Below are 23880 nucleotides of genomic sequence, written 5' to 3'. Positions count from 1 at the left end.
CCAGATCTCGCCCTCCACCCTGGCCACACACCCCAGAGAAGGGGCTTCTGGGAAACGTAATTCAGCCTGCACATGGGGACGTGTACACAGCTAGCCCCTCCCTCAAGGAAAGCTTGCATTTCTTCAGCTGGCTGACTGTTATAGACAGGACAGGAAACTCTCCTCCTCTTACCCCAGTCAGATCAAGGGGTGAGCACCACTGCCCTTAGTCACCAGCCCTCGAGTGCTCCTTGTTTCTTATGTCTCTCTAATCACTTCTGTAGCCCCCGCTAACTCTTGCTGGGTACTGGTGAGTGGCAAGCCTACCCTGATACAAAAGAAACAGCATTTGGGTTGTTGGCTTATTTATGGTCTGTCCTTGCTGGAGATAGGTTGATTCGAACAGTATTTGTTGAGCTGGACACCAGTGGCTCACGCCCGTAATCCCAGCTACTCAGGAGGGTGAGATCTGAGGATCGTGGTTCAAAGCCAGCCCAGGCAGGCAAGTCTGTGAGACTCTTATCTCCAATACCAGCAAAAAGCCAGAGGTGGAATTGTGTCTCAAGAGGTAGAGTGCTAAGGGAGAGTGCCCAGGTCCTGAGTTCAAGCCCCAGTACTGGTATGCACACACAAGTATACAAACACACACACACACACACACATATACACACACACACACACACACACACACACACACACACACACACACACACACAATCTTTCTTTTAGTAAAAAAAAAGGGGGGAGTGTTGGGGGGAGAACAGACACCCATTCCCCCCAATGGCCTTCCAGTTGGCTCTTTAAATCAGTATGTCAATTATCCCTCCCACCACAGTGCAAGATGACTGAGCAGAATCCCCAGGGGGTGGGCAAATGAGACCTGAGAAGGACAGGGAGAGGCCCAAGGCATACATTGAAGAAGAGGAAGTGGGCTTTATTTGGGGGAGGGGCGGTCAGTTGCGGGGTTTGAACTCTGGGCCTGGGCACTGTCCCTCAGCTCTTCAGCTCAAGGCGAGCGCTCTACCACTTGAGCCACAGCGCCACTTCCGGTTTTCTGGTGGTTCATTGGAGATGAGTCTCATGGACTTCCCTTGCCCCGGCTGACTGGCTTTGAACGGGAGGTGGTATTTTCACTTGGGGTACTGCTTCTCTATGTGCAAGGAATTGTGTCACATGCTTTATTTCTTTTTACATGTTACAATAGACACAATAAGGGAGATATGATTTCTACCCCCCCCCTTTTATGCAAGAGGAGAGTTCCGGACAGAGCAGATGCCACGATATTAACCCAGCTCGGCCTGGCCCCAGAGCTTAGCGTCTCCCTACACAGCAGGGAACCCCTCAAGCACAACTGTCCCAACATCCAACCTCGAATATCTCTCTCCATAAATACAGCAGGATCTCCATATCTACAGAAACACAAGCCCGCATATCCATTACATTCTATTCGACACATAACACAGATCTTCCATCTAACGCTTCAAGCTATTCGACTTCCAGGTTTGAATTATTCACGTCTTCCAACCTCCATTAACCGAGTTTGGGGAAAAAAAGCTAGCTGCCACATAAGTCTTGATGAGAATAAAGTCTCTTTATTACTATTATTATTCCCCTAATGGGCTGTGCAGTCTCGTACATAACTTTTTAGTCCTTCATAAAATTCCGTTGATAAACATTTGACAACCTGTTACAATTTTAAAACTTTCATTGCCGGGCGTGGAAGGCACAGCTCAGTGTGGTGGTCTAAGGCTCCACGGTGCCTGGCTCGGATGCCATAAAGAATTTTGCAGCCTTTCTCCGAGCCTAATTTATGACATGTGAGCTGATGAACGACCAAGATTCACTATTGGCCATTACAAGAAACAGGCCAACCAATTCATAATTTTCAGGAAAGCTGGTTTTAACAGCCCTATTAGTTTTACAATTCCAACTTCTGTAAGCTTCAATTTGTTATGTTTAAGTTATTTGCTCTGAGGAGTTTGAGGGCTCTTTCTGGGATCTTGGGTCGGCTTTTTCAAATGCTGTCCAGAAAGATAAGGCCGTGCTCAGAGTTTACTCTGAAATAAAAGTGAAGGCTGGGGATGTCCGTCCCTTAGAATCCACCCAGCCTCTTCCTCCTGCTCTTGTTTATGAAGATGTATAGAATAAACTAGAGATCATTCACAATGTGGTCTCTCTGCCCCATTACCATTTGGACCAGAGAACTAAGCCAGATCCTGTTGTTAGATTTCACAATACTAATCCCTTTGTCCACTGAGGCAGACAAAGGTTAATCTGTAAGGATAAAATATGGGTAGTCAAAAGTGTGTGTACTTCTGGGCTGTGTCAGCCTAAAAGCAAAGTCATAAAAATAGGCTTTGATGTGTGTCTGAAATATTTCAATACACACACATTGTCTTAGCTATTCATCCATAAGACAAATCATTTTTAAATACTTACTTCAGGGGTTGACAAAATGCAGCCTACAGATCAGATCGAACCCTTAGCCTTTTCTTGTAGGGCCCACAAGCCCTAAGTGTGGTCTTCGGCCAAAAGAATAGTAGGGTTTCCTGATACATGGACATTCTATGAAAGTCAACTTCACAGTGATCATAAATAACGTTTTATTGGCACTCTGTCACACCCAGTTGTGTGGCTATGTTCGTGCTACAGTGTCAAGAGTCCAGTCGGGATGACAGAGCATTATGGCCTGCAAAGCGCATGCACGATTGCTATCTGACCTTGATCTATGGGGTGACAGGCACTAGAGAAGAGTGGGAGGTGGAGAAAGAGGAAGGAGGGAGGCAAGGAAGGAGGAATAGGAGATAAAAGGGAAAGGAAAGAGATAGGGAGGGAAAGGAAAAGAAGAGAGGACAGGAGGAAGAAAGAGAGAGACAAAGAAAACTCATAGGCAGTAGGGGAAGAACAAGGCCTGACATCATCGCCAGCACCATGAATGTGTTGAACGGCTATGGAGAGAGGCAAGTTGGAAAGGGAGGACTCTTATTCTACAGAGAGTGCTAAGAAATGCTCATTGACCTGTGTGCAGAGGGTCATGGAAGTGGGAGAAGGAGCCCATGTTAACTGGGAGTTGGACCAACCAGGAGAACAGCACATGCAAGGGTCCTGGGAGACAAGGGTAGTAGAGCAGCAGTGGAAGGTGGGGGGAGGAATGCATTTTTCATTGCACAGAGAACTACTTACTGGCTAATACAGGGAACTAATTTTTTGATAGTCCCAACATCCTTTAAGGAAAGCAACTGGTTTCTTTTCTGAGGATCTATCCTAAGGTAACAACTAAAGTTGTACATCATGTTTCTTCAGTACACTATAGAGACCAAATACAAAAACAAAAATATGGAAGTGACCTACATATCAATCTGTGAGGGATGGGTTCATAGAAGAAGAAGAAAGTAGAAGGGCCTAGATTCTGGAAGATTTTCTCTGATGCAGCAGCCTAGATATAATGTCCATGAGAAAAGGGAGGCTCAGAGACAGGTGCTTTTAGGACCTCTGAAATTTCAGAAGTGGGGCCATCTTCATACGGAGGGCATCCAGACCAGGTGATGAGCACCACACCCTGAAAACTCAAAGCTGACCCCACCCTACCCAGTCCAAAGCCTTCTCTAGAATTATGACTCCCTGCCAGGTACAGTGGCTCATTCCTGTAATCCTAGCTACTCAGGAGGCTGAGATCTGAGGGTCCAAGTACAAAACCAGCCTGAGCAGGAAAGTCCAAGAGACTCTTTTCTCCAATTAACTACCAAAAGCCAGAAATGGAGCTGTGGCTCAAGTGACCATGAGTGAAAAAGCTAAGGGACAGTGCCCTGGCCCTGAGTTCCAGCCCCAGGACTGGCACAAAATTAAAAAATCAAAGAATGTGACACTTTGTTAACCTGAAATAAAGACAAGTACATTTTCTACCTGTTGAATTTTTTTTAAAAACTCATTATAAGGCTCCAACTTTTACAGGAAGAAGACAAATACATGAACTTTAATAATTAATATGCATCGTAGTGTCTTAGGCATAGTAATATTTTTTTAAAAACTAATGAAATAATCCGATAGTTGTGTGTACCTGTGTCTGTGTCTGTGTGACCTTCCCTGAACGCAGCAGCTGTACATACAGATGGATCCGGCGTATTGAATAGAAGACCTGGGTGCCAGGATGGCCTTACCATTGGGGACACATTTTTTTTCAAATGGTGAATAAATAACTCTTGGTGAATTTCCAAATAAAATAAGATATAATTCTCTTTCAGCTTGTAGAGTGCATTAAAGTTGCACAAAGAGTGCTTTGTGCTATTTATAAAGTGGAATTTGGTTCTGGGTCCAGCTCTTTCTGAGCAGGTTTTCCAGTGACCCGGGTGACAGGACGCTGGGAAGTTGTGTGGGTGGAGAACAATCCCTCATTGTGTGGAACCAGGCCCGACAGGGCAGGATGTGGAGCAAGCCTGGCACACTCACTGCTTCAACACCCATGCTGGAATCTCTGCTCTAACCAGGGCTAGCAGTCTTGGTGGGCAAGGAGGGAGGAGGAGGGGGAGGATGCTAGGATTCTGGAACAAAAGTCTTTAGCAATGGAAAAAGGTGACCAAGAAGAAGATAGGAACGCACAGAGCAAGGATGGAGGGTGGGCTTCTTGGTGTGGGATGACGGGCTCTATTTTGTAACATCAGTCAGCTTTAGCATCGAGGCAAATTTCAGACTACCAGCCTGATCCCATTGAGGGAAAAGGCAGAAAGAGAGCAGCTCTGATGATGCTCCACAGACAGCTCAGAAAGCCTGGGGTGAGTACAGAACCACACAGACAGCAGGCAAGAGCCTCACATGAACAGAAATTTCACAGAGGAAGTGGCACTGTGGCTCAAGGGGTAGAGCACTCGCCTTGAGCTGTAGAGCTGAGGGACAGCGCCCAGGCCCAGAGTTCAAGCCCCACAGCCAACAAATAAAAATAAAATACCCTTTAAAAAAAAAAGAAATTTCACAGAAAGGAGCAACAATGTGACTTATGCAGAGATGAGAGACCACCAACCCAACCTCCCAACGTGGAATGATTCTTCCCTTGGATGAAGTGGCCAGCCCAGAGATTCAATCTAGGATGAGGGAGAATGCTTTCCTGAAAGCCATTAAATCCTCAGCCAAGTTTTTTTAGCCAAGCAATAAAATTCTGGAAGAAAAATAGGGGCATGTTTTGGAAAGAAGGTAGAAGAGAATACAGGCACAGACTGTATTCTGGGTGTGACCAAACCAGATCTGACAGCCATGGAGGAGGCAGAACTTGAGTGAATTCATCTTACACACAGTCATCAAATTATTATAATTTAGCTTCAGCAGCTGCCCAAAAGAAAAAAATACATTACTACAGTGAAGCACGGTGAAATAGTTTGCACATACAGCAAACGGGGCAAATTGTGCCACTTCATTGATTTTGTAAAACTAAAAGATCTCCTCCTTTGTCTTGTTTCGTTTCGCTAATTGCATCATTAGCAGAAGGCCATTTGGCCAACACGGAGGAGATAGAAGCTTCTTTTTTTTCTCTAGATTTTAAGTGGAAATGTGAATTAATTCAGAAAAAAAAAATATTCATGGGGATGAGTTGCAGAAGCCATAAAAGAGATTGTCCATAGACACCATCTTAAAAAGAAATCAAAAGAATTAACTTTCTCCGTGTATAATTGGCATGACCCAGCGCAGCTCCTCCATCTTTATCATGGAGGCTTTCTGCTGGTGACAGAAATGCAGGGAGAATGCCCAGGCTCAGGACAAGAAGGGTATGAAGAGAAAAGAGTGGACAAAAGAGAACAGATAGTCAGACCAGGTAGGAGTGGGAACTCTCTGGGCTCCATCCAGGGGCCAGCAGTCTCTAGAGGAAAAAGGCATCCATGGATGAGGGCAACATGCGGTGGGCTGGAACTAAGCACACGAACAAATGTCAATGTCCTTGAAAGAAATGCATGGTACTAACAAATGTCCGGCACGCATGCCTGGCAGTACAGCCTAGCATGTGTACAGGAATGGAGAACAGATTGCACGGTACCAAAGGAGTCTGTGCCTATCATCTTAATGAGAAAAACCCATGGGTTGGTGGATTCTGCTCCCATGAGGACCACCAGTGTCACTTGGTATCTAGAAATATGACACCACCTTGTCCCGCTCTGACCGAGTTCACAAGCTCAGAGCCATCTGCACAGCACGCTGGTGCGCCACGTGGAAGGAAGGCACCGCAGTGGAATCGGAGCTGTCTATGCAAAGACCATCTCTGAATACACATCTCATGTGAATTCCCAGAATTCATGTGACCCACACCATCTCAAAGTGTGCACTGGGCCTTTGCTCCCAGAATGAGCTACACCATGATTCTTCCACCTGCAAATGGCAGCTTGCAGGATTTCTCCACCTCTCTCTCTCTCTCTCTCTCTCTCTCTCTCTCTCTCTCTCTCTCTCTCTCTCTCTCTCTCTCTCTCTCTCTCTCTCTCTCTCTCTCTCTCTCTCACACACACACACACACACACACACACACACAGAATTGAGCGTGCACACCAGCAAAGAGACCCCCTAGGACACTTTGAGTAACAAGTACTTGAACAAGATGAGAAGTAGAGGTGGAAGAGGAGGGATTAAACTTCAGCCCTCGGAAGTCAGGTTGAAGAGTTGGCGGGTAGGGTGTGGAATGGGAGAGAAGAGGAAGTCCAGGGTGATTCTACCTTCCAGTAATGAGAGTTCCCGGCACATCCAGTTCAGCCAGGGGGCTGCCATCTCTCCCCCGACCCTGGCTGGAATGCCAGCCCCATGGCAGCCATCCTGGGCCTTGAGGTCAAAGTCAAGGTCACCAAAGTGGGAAACATGGAACAGGAGATTCCAGGGCTCCTGACAGCAGGGCTACTGCATCGCCTTAGACCCGTGTGTCTGTGAGACTAAGATGAATTGCTCTTGTGTTTGAGCCACCATTTGGGGACATCTGTATTAAACAGACCACAGTCAGAATCTGCACAGAGTGTAGGGTTCTAAGCACAGGGGCAATGGACGGTGGAAGACGGACCCGGTGGCCATCTCCCCAGTCAGCAAATCGTTAATGCCACAAGTTCTGCCATCACTGGTGTTTTAGTTTGTTTTTGATGAAAACCTCACAGTTCTGCTAGAATTCCATTCTGCCTAAGATCTACTGCATTTGATTTGTTCAAACCAAACCCTGAGCCTTCTTCATTTACCCGTGTAACCAACCTTGTTTTATCTTGTCAGTATATCTTCACTCCGGGACTTATCAGTGACTCCAGCAACTTCTATGATCCAGACAGAGCCACCAAATCACTGAGCTGACACAGCCCACGTGAACCCCAGGTCTCTACATCGGCTCACTTCCTCAGTGAGTTCATTGGAGTTTCTTGCTGCTTTGGCCAGAAAGAGAAAACTGTACACTGGCCACAAGTAAATCTATGTTGCTCATGTGTGAACACACAAAGATGACCCCCAAACCCAGAAGAATAAAATGATATTTTCATTACCATGAACACACACACACACACACACACACACACACACACACACACACACACACGTGCTACCCTCTCTCAAGTACCTCATCATCCCAGTGAGTTCCTTTGCAAGCAAAAAAAAAAAAAAAAAAGACTCCAGTTATTTCCCTAGTAAGGATATTTAATATTATCAATAAATTATATGGATATGGAACACTATCATAGTATGAATGACAATAGCTAGACTCAACTCAGTGCCCAGGATTGCTTTCCACCCATTTTTTCGTGCCACCTTGTTGGATAATTTGAACCTAATACTTAGGAAGAGTAACCTGTGAAGAAGACAAACAGTTGGCCAGGTCTTGGCTGGTCTGGAAATCAAAGCTATTCAGTCAAACCCTGGAGTTGAGTTTTCACCAGGCACACCCGCCTTCAGGGAGGGTTTGCAGCTCTGCTCTTACAGCGCAGCCAGCAGCCTGCCAGCCTCATACCTGTCTTCCGAGTCTGCCCTTGCACAAGACACCTGCCCAAGGTCATGCATGGCCTTCTCCTGGTAGCCTGGTGGCCAGCAAGGCTTGGGAACCACTCTGGGCCAACACAAGGCATGCTAAAGGACAGCCCTCATGCCATAGTGCCCTACTGGCTGGACATGGACCAGAGACCCTTGAAATTCAAATTCAGCCTCTGTGTGAGCTTGCTACCTCATTCTTGTGGTGCCTGTTCTGGGGATACCCACCCATACCATCAACTTACCAACAGAGGTGGCCAGCAAATGAATGGATGGAAGCAGAAATACTCAGTAACTCCCAGCTGAGGTCTGGGTTTTGTATAAAAATGTATTCCAAGCACCTTCCTGGTTCTCAAGTGCCAACTGCACCGACTGGACCCAGGTCAGAGGGGCTCAACCCTGGCTGCTCATTAAGACCAGCCCCATAGGTTTGTGTTTATATTTGTGTTAAGCATACTCTGAATCCACTGGAATTCTATTGACTGCACTCAGAGGGACAGCTGGGGACCTGGGGGACAGGGTGACTTATGCCCATACTTCTCCCACTTTTGTGTGTATGTGAGTTCCCTGGGCCATGGCTAAAATGTAAGCATGGAGCCAGTGCATGCGGGATGCTATACTGCGAAACTATGGGTTCACAGGAGTAGGGAAAGACTCGGGCCCCAGGCAAATGCCCTGCACCTATTGAATGGTTTTACAGGAGAGACACACGTCCTGCCTGTGAGTGGATGATCATTCTTAAACTCCTAGCCGGGTGCTGGTGGCTCAGTAATCCTAGCTACTCAGGAGGCTGAGATCTGAAGATCACAGTTCAAAAGCCAGTAGGGAAAAAAAAAGCCAATAAGGGCAGAAAAGTCCCTGTGAGACTCTTATCTCCAATTATCCACTCAAAAATCCGAAAGCGGAGCTGTGGCCCAATTGGTAAAGTGCTGGCCTTACACACAAAGAGGCTCGAGGACAGCACCCAGGTCCTGAGTTCAAGCTCCACAACCAACAAAAAGAAAGTGAGAGAGAGAGAGAGAAAGAAAGAGAGAGAGAGAGAGAGAGAGAGAGAGAGAGAGAGAGCGAGGGAGGGAGGGAGGGAGGGAGGAAGGAAGGAAGGAAGGAAGGAAGGAAGGAAGGAAGGAAGGAAGGAAGGAAGGAAGGAAGGAAGGAAGGGGGAGAGAGAAAGAGAGAGAAAGGAAAAAAGAAAGAAAGAAAGAAAGACTCCTGAACATGGACCATTGTTCTTCAATAGACAAGAAGGGGGTAGAAGCAAAGAGCAATATACAGCACAAACCATTCCTCTTACTCCATTTAAAAATTCAAATAAAGTTTTGCATTATTGATTGGTTTTTGTTTTGGGTTTGCTTGGGGGGGGGTTACATCTGCATGCTTAGAATACTTGTGAGTGTGTGTATATGTGGATGTGTGAATTCTGATGTATCAAGACTTCTTTGCTAAACACCATCATCTCCACCAACAACTTTGACAACACACTTTCATTTTTGTCAGGTTTACTTGGGATGAGACGCACTGGGCCATTAAAAGGTGGGAAAGCGTCCCGCTGAGTGGATATGAGAGAAGGCCGCTGTTTTGTCACATGTCAGCTGCCCATCAGCTGAGGCAGAGAAAGCAACTGGTATGTGATGGGGTCATAAGGAGCCCTCCAAACCTTAATTATCAGAGTGCCCCCCAGTTCCACGGGGCCTGTCACTGACAAGCTCAGAGGCAGACGAGAAGACAAACAGCACATCACCAACCGGTTAATTAGCACCAAGCACAAAGCAAGCCAAATTACAAGCCCAAGGAAAATCTGCCACAGAGTCGCTCTTTATAGTTTGCATTTGAGCAACACGTGCAAGAGGAAGTAGTGTTTTTCAGACTCCAAAAAGGAGCTCAATCACTATGTTGAGTACACCGCACAAACGAGGAAGAAATTGTTACTGAAGACCTACTGTGTGCCTGGTCTTGTCGCTACAACGATGAATGCTATGTGGCTGATTCTTATTTTTGCATAGTCACTGACAAATACATTTTGCCTACTACATATGACTAAACTGGAGCGCTGGGCTAATTGTATGTGTGTATGTGTGCACATGCGTGTGCGCACATGTGTGTGTGTGTGTGTGTGTGCGTGCTAGAACCAGAGCTTGAACTCAGGGCCGCAAGCACTTCCTTAGCTTTCTTTGCTCAAGATGGGCGCTCTACCTCTTGAGTCACACCTCCAGTTCCAACACTGGGCTAATTCTCAGCACATAGTTACAAAAGCTGCAGACAGCCTGACACGTGCTACAGTAAGAATGAACCTTAGGGACCTCGTGCAAAGAGAAAGAAGCCACTCACAAAAGGGCAAACGTGGTACAAGTCCACTGTATGAGGTACCCAGAGGAGTCAAATTGAGAGACAAATGATAGATGGTGGTTTCCAGGTCCTGGAAGGAGAAGGATGAGAAGTTAGTGTTTAATGATTGCAGGGAGTATGCTCAGAAAGTTGTAGAGAAAGATGGTGCCACTCAACCGTGCGATTGCACCTTCATGCCACTGAAACTTACACTGAGAACTGCGCATCCACGTCATGTTTTGTATATGTTTTCTGCCCTAACAATATTTTAAAGGGAAATGGGAGTGAGCCAAAGGCATGATTGCTGCCCTCCTCCCAGAAATTACACTGCAGTGAGAAACGTGGCATGAAATAAACTGAGCCACATGGCTGCGTGGGTCTGAGGGAAAGAAGAGCATCTCCGGTCGGGGCCGGGTCAATGTGACACCCAGGCCCGTGCAGAAATCACCCACACACACTCACTTCGTTTCACCAAGGGATCTAGGATGCTGGAGGTTTATAGATAAATCATTTACGACATAACCAAGAGGCCTACAAGCACAGACTTCGCAAGATAGAGGGTCAAGAGGCGAGGCCAATTGAAGATCAATCAGAAATTACAATAAGCATCCTGGTAATTACAGCAAAAACGAATGGGAAAAAGATGATCCAACTCATAAAAGTTTACTCCATGCCCAGTCTTACACACACACACACACACACACACACACACACTGATGTAAAAATTAAAATCCATACGATGCCACCTGGTTTGCGTGTTTCATAGGCACTGTTATTACTTGCGAGTGAGCATAATACTGCATATTTACTCGTCCAATATTTCTGCTCCTGTTGATGAGGTGAATATTGATTTTTTTTTCAAAACCCAAAACCAACATGTTGTTCCAGTACTCAATGCTCTTGTGCAAAGGACTTAAGCTTTTGTGTCATTGTTTCAAAAAAATCCTTTGAGCAAAAGCTTCTCATTAAAATGTAGAGAAGACAAGTATCCAAAAATTCAACTTGGAATTTGCATTGAAAGAAAGAAAAAAAAAAGCTTCACAAAGCTTTTGGATTGAACGCTGTGTTTTTATGCCTAACAAAATGGCAAGCTTTCAGAATTTCCTGGAATATTTACCAACTCCTTGAAACACCTGAAGTGTTTCTTGACTGTTGGATTGGTTGGCAGAGAGGGTGTGAGGAAAGAGAAAATACCAGAAAGGGGTGCGGGGGAGAGGTGGGGGAGAGAACTCAGAAAAGGATACCTTTTAAATAAACCCACCAAATGATCACATTCTTTATCAGTGACTTTATCAGGGCTAACGCAAAGAGAATACTGCCAAGATAATTAACAATCCTTCTAGTTTTAAAAAAAGTCGAAGTTGATTATCTAAAGGGCAGGCTGCTCTTTAAATTAAAGATGATATCGAAGACATTTACAGCAATCTATGTTATGGCACAGATATTACACATAAATATATAGGTCGGGAGTCCAGCCCTATTGTCCATGAGGGCCAGCAGGTGAGACCAAGGAGCAGCTGGATGCGATTGAGAGAACACATTACTGACAGTGTAGGTGGACAGATTTTTCATAGCCAATGGTGGCAGGACAGATATAGCCCCATAATGACAGCTTACACATTTCTCAAAATGCTGATTCTCCTATACATTGTCCTGGGTTTTAAATACTAGCATGTATAGAATGAGCCAAACAAAGTGCACCTGCATTCTGACTTTCCCAGGACCACTCATTTTGATTTCCCTCCTACTCGACCCCAGCTCCCCTCAACTTGATGGAAGAAGAACCTTCCAGAATTCTATGCTAGGCACAGGATTTCATAACCCTGGCCTTGGATGCCCTCAGGAAGAAAAAGTACATCCCTGAGTCAGGACAGACCCGGCTCCCTGGCCTGGGCTGGCCTGGGGATCTTCCAGCCAGTACTGCCTGGGTGCTGGGCATGAACGGCTCTCCCCTCCCTCCTCAGTCTCTACCCCACCACAGCCCAGACAGGGGGAAGGCTCCTCGCAGCTCACCGGCTTTCAGCATAAAAAGGTGGATTCATGAAGATAGACGATAGTTTCTTTAAAGTCCAGACTTACCTTTGGCAATTAAACAAAAAGCAAGGATATTCTTTTTGGCTAGTTCCTGTCCCATTTCAAGCAGATAGATTCATATTTCTTTATCTACAGAACTACTCAGTGGAAGGTAGACGTGTGTGTGTGTGTGTGTGTGTGTGTGTGTGTGTGTGTGTGTGTGTGTTTATGAAACTATCAAATAAAGGGGTTAGAGGCATGGCTCTGTTAGTAGAGCACTAAACAATGAACAAAAGCATCAGGCGCTGAGTTCAAGTCCCCATCTCAGACCAAAAAAGAAAAAGAAAAGAAAGAAACTATTTTCCAAATGAACTCTCCTGGGTAAACACCGTGTATCTGGACACAAATGCAGCCTCACTGTGTGTAGGGAAAGCCAGGCACTAATCATACGATAAGGAGTAAACACGGGACCCATCCATTGGGGAGACCACAGTCATCATGGAAGAACTCAACAGCTCATGACTGGTGATGGCTGGTGTAGGTGCGTGTGTGCATGGCAAACAGGGGAGCACCCTTTCTTACTGGCTGTCAGGGGCTCTGGCCTCATGTCTCCATGAGGCTGCTACATAGCCAACTGGGCTCAGAGTGTTTTCAACTGTTTGGGATGATTGAGCCAAGCTGTGTGGGCATGCAGTTGATGGGAGCTGTATATTTCCTCCCTGTTTACTGTTCAACTTGGCCCCAAGAATGTCTGGGTGCAGGTAAGAATGTGGAGCACAGTTGACCTGACTAAAACCAACCTGCATTTTTGGTTTAATAATATGTACATATTTGTTCTGGTAGGCCACCATTGTAAACTAGGGGCTGTTTGTTATACAGCCAAGTTCTCTGATGCATCACTACAGTTTATGGACAGCTTTTCCTGTTCTTAATGAGAAGGGCCGATAGTCGTCTGCACAAATAACATCCACACATCAACTAAACCATCTCACAAAAATAAAAATAAGAATCCTAGATGAAAAATCTTTTTACTTTCTTTGTAGTTGGTGTTGCTTTGAAGAGATAATGAGGGACTGACGCTTGCTAGCCACACCCTAAAGTGTTTCGCCCTCTATTTATCGATAGGGCGTCGCGTCCTACAATGTGCCTAGTTTAGGCTTCCCATTTTAGCTGAGATGGAAGGCATGCACCACCATGCCTAGCTTCTTTCTCTTGAGATGGAGTCTGCCAGACTTTTCCACCCAAGCTGACCTGCAACCTCGTTCATCCCAAGCTCACTCAGCCTCCCACAAATGACGGGAGATGTATCACTGTTGTCAGCAATTGATTGAGACAGAGTCTCGTGTGTGTGTACAGCCTGGCCTCCAACTATGATCCTCCTGAACTCAGTCTCTCATGTAGCTAGGATTGCATGCACGAGCCACCAGCAGCACCCGGCTTTCCTTTACCTTCTGTGCCTTTGTCTATCTCTCTCTTTCCTTGTAGGACTTCCCACAATCTAACAAACTGTATTGTTACTTTGTTAGTTTGTTTCTGACTGCTTTTATTAGAGCCAAGATCCAGAAAAAATAAATATACATATATTCTACTCTTTCATCTACAGCGCCTACAAAGTGCCAGGCATATGGGAGGTGTTCGACGTAAACTTTTTGAGCAAATAAAGACTGGAGTTAGACAACTCTACATTTAACTGCTCTCCCTGACATCCCTGGGTGTGTGGCCTTGAGCAGGTCCGTTGCCCCCTCGGCATCTGTTTCCTCGCCTGCTCAATATGGTCATCACAATGACCTCCTCCCACAGTGGCTGGGAATCAGGTGACGCTGGAAGAAGCACCACCAACCAGACACGAGTGGAGGATCTCATCTTCAAGAGGCCCGCTGCGTGTTCCAGCAGACACATTTACATACAGATAGCTGGGAAGTAAGGGTGGCCCCGTCGTTCGGGGACCAGCTCATCTTCATTCCAATTCTGAGTAGAGACAGTTTTGCCCTTTGGGCACGGAGACTGAATTGCCTCCTGTCTTTGGGGATTCAAAACAGAAATAAAAGTGGGGAGCAGAGGGGGGTAATCTCCTCTAGAAAAAGGTCAAAATTCAGGTTTGGGAGATTTGCCAGTGCAACCAAGATCCAGACTTCCAAACATAAAACACAGCCACAGCCGCTCAGAGCACCTGACTCATCTGGGAGGGAGTAACTGCGGCCTGGAGCACTGGAGAACCAGCCCGTGAAAATTGGCAGGGAAGGGTCGCCGCCCAGCTCCATCTCCGAGGACGCAGTGCAATGGCTTGGATTTCTAACATTATTTCGAAGATGCTATTTATCATCATCAGGAGAATGACTATGAAAGGACCATCGTGTGTGTTTGTCGGTCAGCTGCATGAGCTCACAAAAAGATGCTAATTCCCCCTGGCAAACAAATACCTTGTCTTTATATTTGTCCAAATGGAGACAGATACTGTGGTGAACTTCCCATCCAAAACCATCAATGGAAAGTCATTTCTTTCCCCCCTTCTTTAGTGTTTCCTATCATTCACTCCAAGCGCTGTGTAGAGGCAGTGAGAAATGCCTGTAAAAAGGGCTTTTAAACTCTTAGTTGTTTGCTGAATATTAGTAACACTATAAAAAGTTTATGTTAATTAATGCTGCATTTTAATAGATTTCCTGGAAGTTTCTATCTCTGTACTATAAAGGCTTTCAAGATAATGTATTATACAGTGGTTATCATAAACTCTAAAGCAATTCAAATATTCCTTTTATGTCTCAATAACTTTCCCCCCAAAGTTACAGTATTTAAAAGATTCAAATGCAGAAATAAAAAGAAAAAAAATCTCCTCACCAGGGGATATTTTAAATTTTTATGTCTCTCATCATGATTAATCTAATTTCTCAGCAACAGTGTACTTAAGTTTGCTTACAAGCAAAAAAAAAAAAAAGCTATCCAAATATACCCCATCGGCTATGTTGGGATGGACTGTCCTCATAAAGCAGAAGACATGTTTTACAGGAGATAGACAGTCAGATAATTCAAAACTAGTCTTCCTCCAGCCCAGCCCTCTCCCCATCTGAGTACCCATTATCATTATTTATCTCTCTGAGTTTAGGCAAAAAGAATAATTTGGCAGTTCAAAGACACCCCAGTATTCATCCTCAGCAGGCAGACCAAAAGGAGAGTTTGATTGCAAGAATTTCAAGAGAGATCAGATCCAAATTAAACTTCAATATTTGGGTTTCAGATGTTAAAAATTCAAGCTCCAGAACACGGAATCTCTGTCCATTTCTTTTTACCAGCCAAAAGAGATGTCTGCTTGCTTTCTTCCTTCCAGAAGCTTTTGAACATCTCATTCCAATAAGAATCAACCATTTCTTACACTGATAACGATTTCCTGGTAACTTTAAAGATAGGAAATAATAAGCACCACGAGATATAGAATCTTAATGCAAATGGCATTAATAGTGTCTACAAGTGGAAAAGCTCTGAAGAGAGAATTGGCAAGATTCCTCACACAAATGAAGCTACATTTCAGTATTTGAATCATAAACGTGTCCTCTCCCAGAAATCCACTTGGGCTTAGAAAACATTACAACGCTTGCACACACTCCCATTGCTCACCTTTCTCCTGCCAAATTACACATGGGGAGTATGTTCAAGCAAGGCTTTGGAAGCGGTGCGATGCCTGCCTTTCCCGTTCCCTAAGTCCCCGCTTCCAAAGCATTTGTCATCTGCTCTCTGCATCCAACAGCATCTGTGTTGTATTATGCTAAATCCCAACTGCAGAAAAGGAATCTGCTTCCTGAACTTCTAAGCACCGTCATGATTTGCCCATCAAAATTCTAAGCCCTCAGCATGACCTTCCTACACTCGATTAGAACAGTAAAAACACATACATAAATGTAGGTGGGTGTGCATGCATGCACGCTGTGTGTCTGAGCACTGATTTTGCTAGCTAACAAAGGCCCAAAGTAAACAGCTCCAAGTTTACAAATGCTGATGAGAGACCATCCCCAGAATCACGTAACTTCCGTGTGAGAACTACAGGAATCAGGGGGTAGGAAACCGTCTCCAGAAACTGTCTCCATCCAGGACCAATGCAGCTGTGCGATAGGAAATCTCTCAGTACAATCTTGGCCAAACTGGGATGCTTTGTCACTTTAAAAGCTAAAATCAGCCCAATGCCGGTGACTCACACCTGTCAGCCTAGCTACTCAGGAGGCTGAGACCTGAGGATCACAGATCAAGCCAGCCCCGGGCAGGAAAGTCCATGAGCCTCTTCTCTCCAACAAACCACCAGAAAACCAGAAGTGGCGCTGTGACTCAAAGTGGTAGAGCACTAGCCCTTGAGCAAAAGAGCTCAGGGACAGAGCCCAGGCCCAGAGTTCAAGCCCCACAATGGACAAAAATTAAAAATTAAAAAGCTGAAATTAGCAATGAAGGGGAACTTTCAAAGGGGAAGAAAGTTCCAAATTACTTAGAAGCTATGGTCCTGCAAGGAAAAACACTGTATTTGTTTAACTAGTCCCTCCCTGATCTAGTCCCAATACCACATCTCCATCCCAAAACATGGTCTTCCATCCAGGATTTCACTTTGTCTCTCTCTCCTCTTCTCTCCTTTCCTCTCCTTTCATCTGCTTTCTATCTCTATCTCTCTGTCCCTTCTCTTTCCCTCTCTTGCTTCTCTCTTACTCTCTCCTCTCTCTCCCTTCTTTCCTATCTCTCCGGCATCTTTTCCATAGCATTTTCATCTCTTTCATACCACCTTAAATCTATACCTTACAGCCTTCATGTAACGTTTCCCCCCCCCCCCCCCCGCAAGAACCTTCTCTCCTGGTCCCCTGCCCCTCCTCCCACTCCTAAAATGTAAATACAATTAGTTGGTGGAGAGAGTCTTTCTCCTTTTGCTTCTTTGCCAAGCGTCTCAGTGACAGGTCCTGGGGAAGGGTGTTTCACGCGTGGTTCTCAAGGAAGACCCGAAGGGGGAAAGAAAAGAAGGAAGGAAACACAGCCTGAGGAAAAAGTCTATAAAGATTTCTCGCTTTCCTAATCCCTTCTCTCTAATGTTTCTTTGTAAATTTGTCAGATGGGAATGAAATTGCCTCATAACTCTCCAGACGTGAAGAGCATCTCTGAAGAAAATTACGTACTTGTCAAAGCAAGGGGGAATTTATGTTGGTGTTCCTGAGATGTGATTTTATTCCGTCTATTTCCTTTGTGCACACCAGAGCAACTAGAGAGACAAAACACACACACACACACACACACACACACACACACACACACACACACCTCGTTTATGGGTATTTTTTTTTCACTCTGGTGCATTTTTTGCCTCTATTTTCCCCTTTGTTTTGCTATTCCCCCTCCTTCCATCTCTGTTTATTGCCTCCGTCGGTCGAACCCTCTCCTCCTATGGGGAAAGGCAGCCATGATTTCTACCCGGGTCGTTCCTACAAGCGTAAGGATGATTTCCCCGTGGATGAAAGCAGGAGGGGTGTCTTACGTTCCTCCATCCTGCCCGCCGCTGGCCAGGGGCAATTTGGGTACCAAAGTCTCACTGATGACCTTCCTGTTAGTGACATGCTTCCTGAAATGAATTCCTTCTCTGCAGCTTCCATCCTCTGCATGGAGAAGCTGCGAAATCACCTGGGCCTGCAAGGTTCCCCACAAGGCACTCACTTAGGTAGAGGACTGGGAGGCAGGCAGACCCAGGCTCAAATCCCAGCTCTTCCACGAACCTTCCAGGCAAAGCGTTCAGCTTCTCTGGACTTCCGCATTCCCTGTTGGTTAGAAGGAGCACCGCTGGGTGGGACTCCAGAACACTTCCAGCCCAGAGGCCGCTGCACCCTGGGACTGAGGACTTGCAAGGCCGACAGACAGCCTCTGCATCCCAGCTGTGGCCTGTTCCCTGACCAGCTAACTCACCTTTCTGATGCCTGTTTCCTTGTCTTTAAAGTGGGGTGAGTAAAACCTACTTCACAGAGCTACTAGGGAGCACATGGGAGGGGTTCTCTGTTAGAACCAAGCATGGGGCGCAGAGTTTCTATTCACTATGTTCCCTGTCTTCACCATGCATTCATTTCTCAAGAGCCTGTTTCTCTGACATACAAGGCTCATCTCTCCACAAGCGTCCAGGAGATGGAGAATGAATGGCTGTCCACATGCCTTGTTAGAGGTGAGTCTACACATTTTGCCGCATTTCCCTATTGTGCTTTTGGTATTTTTTTAATATTAAAGGGAATAAAGAAAAATGTTCACGTCCTGTGCAAGCTCACCCAGAACAATTTGTTAGAGATTTAAATAAAGAGTATAAACACCACAGAATATTTTCACACAAGCCACAATGCCACAAGGTGCCCTGGATCTTTCTGGAAGCTCATTTTCACTTTCTGGGAGTGGAAAAAGTACCACAAGCTCTTGCATTGCTGGGTCTAGACGGATCGCTAAGATTTTTTCCAGAAGGGTTCCTTGAGGAAATATGAGTTAGGAATTAAGACAATTGTGCTAACTTCATCGATAGACATAATGGCAAAGAAGCCCCAGAGCTGAGATGACCAGCTCACAGGACTTCAAAAACACACCTCCCATGGACAAGACACCTTGGCCTCCTTCTCCCCTGTGGCTTCACATGCTCTCCTTCGGATACGCAAGGTCAAGTACCATCAGAACACAAGTAAATGGAAAACCCTAGACACAATTCTGAAGTTGCACTGTCCTGTCACAAGATGGCATCAGCCTGGCCTAGAGCTGCATCCCAGCGCTGCAAGGTGGCGGCCTGGCGCTCTACCCCGGGGCCCAGTCACGTCCCTGCCCCTGCTAGTCACTGCCCTGCTGTCATTACAAGAAGACAGAGAAAGCCCAGGAAGACCACTGGAGCCGGAGCCCACATTCACCTGACCTTCTGTAGAGTGTGTCCTAAGAGCTGCTCTCTTTATTCCATTCTTAGTTCGAAGCTCTCTCTGTGCCTGACTTTTAAATTAAGCTTTGTCATCGATGTACATGTATCGGGTAGATAAGGATTTTCGCATACTATTTCCATAGTATTTCCATGGTGAGTGTCTCTGGCAACCTCTTGGTGAACTTCCCCCCAGGGAAGGAACTCTACCACACCGGCGTTCCCTCCACCGAGCACCAGCACCATGCATCACTACCACCACCTCGGATGACCCGTCTCTGCCTCACCGGAAGTTCAAGTGGAGACCAGAAACCCTCACTGCACCCCCACCTGCAGATGGAGAAGGTTACAAAATCAGTCATCCTTTTCCCCCACAGCTCCGGGGAGCCCTACAGATACAAGCTGCTAGGATCCAGGGAGCCAGCTATGTGAGGGACCAGATCAAGGTCATCTGACTGGCAAGCTCAAGGGAAAGTGGGTCTCCCTGACATCGGGATGCCAGTGCAATTCTGTTTGCCTTTGGTTAGATCATGTTCTACCATTGGAATCATTACCAAGCTCAAGGAAGTCTTCCTCCCCCCGCCACACACATACCACACGAGTCTATTTCCTTGGCCTTTCTGATGGGAATATACATTGTTTATTACCCCCTCCGTTTACCACCCCCCAAATATCATTACAATGTCTGTGCTGTGATCTATGCATAGTTGTTACCCTTTTAATGGATTAAAAAAAAAAGATTTAAGTACTTCATTCTGTTGCATTTTGACAGCTGTTAGCCATCATTTTTCTATTCACCTGCATTTAGCAATCCCATAAAGGAAGGCAATCTCACAGAGAACAGGAGCCGGGCACTGCAGGGTGATAATTCTGTGTCACTCTAGCCCTATAAATACCTGCCGACGACGCTCCGTGCTGAGTCAGCAGTCTGTGACGGCGTGGTGGCCATACCCTTTTATCTGGGTGAGTGTCTCACAGCAATTGGACCACCACCCCTGCAGTGAAAATCCATAGTATCGATCAGGCCATTTCTCCACTGTAATTCTTTTGTAGGAAATCCCTGATGACAAATTTTATCTGCACCACTTTTTGATGTAAAGGCTCTCCAAGGGCAGAGTTAAGCGCCGGGCCGTTCCACGTTATCAAGCAGCCGTTTTATTTACTGAAACTACAATTGTGGTCACATGTGCATGTGCACTCATGCATGCGCACACACGCGCGCACACACACACACACACACACACACACACACACACAAAGAGAGAGAGAGGAAGATGGGGGGGTGGAGCCACATAGTATTTCAGTGAAAACCATAGGGAATGGAGAGAAAAGGTCCTGTCAGATACAAGGCTGACCCCTGTTCAGAACTGCATAAATGGTAGCAGTGCAGGTTTGGTCTGTAGGCTGGGTTGATGGAGGGTTGTATGTGGAAAGGAAGTTGGTTCTATTTTCCTCCCATGCTGCCCTGAGCTTTCCCCTCTCCTGGGACCTGCTAAGCTTCCTACCCTGTGTCCCCAATACGTTAGGGGAATCTTTATCTGATGGTGTACATCAGCAATTAAGATCAGGGGCGAATCCAGAGACCCAGACAAACTTCTGTAAAATATCCAAACCCCTAAAGAAGGAAGGAAAAGGTTACATAAGAACCTATATTCTGTACAGAATTGCTGGCCTGGCTATTCTGGGCACAAGTACAAAAAAAATGAATAGAGGAAAAAGAAGAAGAATGTCCCTCTGAAATTTGCACAGCTGCAGATCCCAAAGAATTTCTACTAGGTCCCTGCAGCTCAGGGGACAGGAAAGGTCTTTCTCCTAGTTCACCAAGGCCAGCCGCAGCATCTTACTCAAGAGTGTCCAGGTCACTCCGCTTCACCACTGACAATTTGGGATCAGGAAGTTCTTTGTGGGTGCTGCCCTCTGCATTGTAGGGTTTTAGCAGCCCCTCTAGCTCTTCCCCTACCAGCACTCCCGTCTCCTACTTGTGATGATCAAAACTGCCATGGAGCTGGGCGCCGGTGGTTCACGCCTATAATCCTAGCTACTCAGGAGGCTGACATCTGAGCAGTGCTGTTTGAAGCCAGGAAAGTCCATGAGATTCTTATCTCCAGTTAACCTCCAGAAAATCAGAAGTGGTGCTGTGGCTTATATAGTAGAGAGCTCACCTTGAGCTGACGAGCTCAGGGACAGCACCAAGGCCCAGAGCTCAAGCCCCACCACCAACAAAAAAAAAAAAAAAAAAAAAGCAAGAGCTTTCACCAGTACCGGCTTTGGTACCCATCACCCAGTGCCGTCCTCTAGAAGGAAGTTGCCCCACAGGGCATCATCGTGGTAAACAAAGGTGATTCCATGCACCTCCTCCAAGGGCAACTCCTGTCCCCTCTAAGCCCGGACAGGATCAGCCCTTCTGTGCTCAGCTGTATGGAAGTCTCGGGCTAGCAGCAAACCAGACATCCTGACCAGTCCTCTATTCATTGTAGACTTGAATTTTTTTTTTTGCATTTGTTAAATATCTTTCTAATGGTACAGTAAAATATTGATTTATCTCAGAATCTAAGATGTTCTGGTGCCCCTCCCCCTTTAAATATGGAGTCTTCGGCAAATGTTTCATGTCTGTCAGCCTCTTCTCTCTGGGAACGACATCTCCATGTTTTCTGATTTCTGAAGTTTAGTGGGGGGAAACTTTTTTCATACGCAAAGGAATCAGTGACCTCTTTATTCAAACCCGTGAGGAATTCGCAGTAAGTGAAATGCCCACTGCGTTAAGCAAATACCTGCACATCTATCTTCATAAAGAAATAGCACACACACCGGTCAGAGGATACTGATGACGGAATCTTAAAATGATGCTTCAATAATAAAGTGGGGGCGGGGGGAAGCCCAAGAGAATAGAATTTAAATTTGTAACATGTTCTAAATGATGCTTTAAAAAAAAAAAGGAGGGAAAACACAAGGGGGAAAAAACATAGCAAAAGTCAGAAGTAGTTTTCTCTGAAAGAAACGACAGGTGGTTATTTATTCTTTCTTCTGGAAGGAAGTGCAGGATCCTAAAAAATATCAAATATTCATTTTGGAATCCGTTTGTTTGAATTCTGAATCCTATATCTACTTTAGGCAAGTCACTTGACTTGTTTCAGTGGCAAACACTTTTCATGAGCTTCAAATTATCATGAGGCTAGCACTGGAGTAGGTGGGGATATATATATATATATATAATGTACCAATGCACACATGTGCTTCTATGTAATGATTGGCCAAATCAAGGTGATGCTCAATACCTGGTAGATTACCAAATATTATACATGTTCAGCAGTTAACAAGTCCTCATTGAAAACAAGTGTAATTATTCTAATCAGAAGACAATAGGTCATAGAAAAGGTTTAGGGAGGCCCTAATGAAAGCGAATGTCCATAGTAGAGTTAGCTGTCACACAGTCTTCAAAGGACTCACCACCTGTGGGGAATGGGACACACTTGAGAAGGTACAGAGATGGAAAAAGGGAAGGGGAAAGACAGGAGACAGCCAGGACCTCCTGAACTAGAACCGGCTTCTCAGACACAAGCAGGCTCTGATCTCCTCGCTTTCTAGCCCTGTTTCAAGTCATCTAGGTCTCTCCTCAAACCCCTTCAATCTAGAGGTCCACCATTTCTACCGAATTATCCTCATCATCAAGAACAGAATTACCGCCGGACTCTGGCGGCTCACGCCTATAATCCTAGCTACTTAGGAGGCTGAGATCTGAGGATCACGGTTCAAAGCCAGCCCAGGCAAGGAAAGTCCTCTGTGAGACTCTTATCTCCAATAAACCACTCAGAAAACAGGAAGTGGTGCTGTGGCTCAAGTGGTAGAGCGCTCGCCTTGTACTGAAGAGCTGAGAGACAGCGCCCAGGCCCAGAGTTCAAGCCCCACAACCAACAAAAAATAAATTAAAAAAAAAAAAAAGAACAGAATTACCTGCTCATCTCACTCCAACTCTTTTAACACACAAGGCTCTGACCACTGGTGTAAAGAAGAAAGACTAAATATGTCAGGGGAGAGGGGGGAAAGAAAGTAAAGATGAGAAATGACCAGAAAAGTCAAGTTACTCTTAGTGGGACACTCAGCTGCTTCATCTCCCAGTGATGGTCACAAGGTCTCCAGGTCAGAGGTCATGAACTAATGTAGTCTTAGGCCAAGTTATTGTTAGAAGTAAAGTTTGTTGAGACATAACCGAAACCATCTGTTTCCTTCTTGCTTAAAACACCATCCACTCTGTGCTTACAGGGTTGAGGAGTTGAAACCCTGAAAGCTAAAAATGTTTGTATCTGGCCCTGTACAGAAAATGTTTGTAAGCTGGGCGCTGGTGGCTCACATTGTCACCCTCGCTACTCAAGAGGCTGAGATCTGAGGATCACAGATCAAAGCCAGCCTGGGCAGGAAAGTCCATGAGACTCTTATCTCCAATGAACCACCAGAAAACCGGAAGTGGCGCTGTGGCTCAAGTGGTAGAGTGATCACCTAGAGCTGAAGCCCCACGACCAGCCAAAAAAAAAAAAAAAGAAAGAAAGAAAGAAAACATTTACAGATCCCTTCACTAAACCAGTGAACTAAACAAAGCTTAAATGTTTGTGTTATTTGGTACTCAGCCATAACTTGAAGAGCTCAAGAAATTCATTTCTCATGTCTCATTTCTTCTAAGTCATATATATGATCTAAGCCAGACCACAGAGCAGGTGGCATTT

This window comes from Dipodomys merriami, unplaced genomic scaffold (assembly GCF_024711535.1).
Source record: "Dipodomys merriami isolate MVZ:Mamm:240054 unplaced genomic scaffold, mDipMer1.0.p SCAF_39, whole genome shotgun sequence".
Lineage (NCBI taxonomy): Eukaryota > Metazoa > Chordata > Mammalia > Rodentia > Heteromyidae > Dipodomys > Dipodomys merriami.
The sequence above is the reverse complement of the archived record's forward strand: the minus strand, read 5'-3'. Positions refer to the sequence as shown.